Source organism: Pteronotus mesoamericanus, unplaced genomic scaffold (assembly GCF_021234165.1).
Source record: "Pteronotus mesoamericanus isolate MK-2021 breed Mesoamerican mustached bat unplaced genomic scaffold, CSHL_Meso_final contig_1163, whole genome shotgun sequence".
Lineage (NCBI taxonomy): Eukaryota > Metazoa > Chordata > Mammalia > Chiroptera > Mormoopidae > Pteronotus > Pteronotus mesoamericanus.
The window spans coordinates 75432-76648 of NW_026555030.1; positions in this window are offsets into that span (position 1 = coordinate 75432).

A 1217-nucleotide genomic window follows, 5' to 3' on the forward strand; every position below is an offset into this window, starting at 1 on the left:
ACAAAGGAAGTGATTCTGATGGTCTGCCAAGTATTAACACAAGACAAATAATAAGGCATTTGACTTTTCTAGGTGGCTCAGGGGTCTCCTGAACTATGTCACTATATTTTTCCCTGTGTGTAACTTTTTCCTTTCTGAGCAGACTTTAATATGAAGTCAAAGTACATCCTGTGTCCTTAGTTTAAACTAAGTCCAATTTTAAGATTCAGCTCAGTGTTCTTAAACATATGTGTTATTTCACAGAGGCTCTAGGCTATATCTCTTGAAAGGACAGGTTTTATAATGTCTGAAGTCAGGTTTCTTAGGCCATAATGAAGAGTTTCAAATTAGGTATTTTATCCTCTGATGAAAGTTGGTGAGAGCAGCACTTCTTCAATAAAGAATAACAAGAGTACAAACAACTCTCTTCCAGTTTTACAGCGGGAAAAAAAGATTGAAGTTACAAGTAAACTTCCCTAGACACATTTTCATGTAAGATTTCAAAAATCTTTCGTTCTGGATTCTGTAGTTCTCAGTACATGCATTTTTTTAAGTGAACACATTTCTCTCTTTGAAAGAATGCACTTTTTAATATGTGCAAATGGTTTGTTCTATTTCTAAAATTTTCCTCTAGAGAACCTCCAATTATTCTTGTTAATGCCTAACAATACTAGTAGCAGGGTGGTAGGTTCCTTGGGATAGGGTCAAGGGACTCCGCTTAGCAGATCAAGCGCTGGCCCGGGAATCAGAGTTGAGGATTACATTCGCAGCCTAGAGCACTTGCCTGTGTTGCAGGCCAGGTCCCTGGTAGGGGGTGCATGAGAGTCAACCACAGGTAGATGTTTCTCTCTCCTTCCCTTCCCCTTTCAAAAAATAAATAAATGTTTTAAATCTTATAAAAAAAGAATTACAGTAAAGAACGACAGATAACAAAGTTACTCATGGGCTGTTAGCATAAGCACCAGTGACTCTCAGGTCAAACAGGTGGAGACCAGAGGCAGGCAATTAAACAAAATCGTTTTAGGCGCTTCTCCTATGGGCACCGTGGAAACCCACCCCCCGCTTCTTCCCCCTTCTAGACCTTGACATGCATACATAGTCTCAAAAGTCTTCTCCCAGACAGCGGTGTTTTGTTTTTTTTTTTCCTGATATAGGAACACCCTTATGGAACCAGGTTCAGGACCACAGAGTTAGCGGGTAAGATGTGTAGGCCTCCTCCTTCTCCTCCTCGTCCTCCA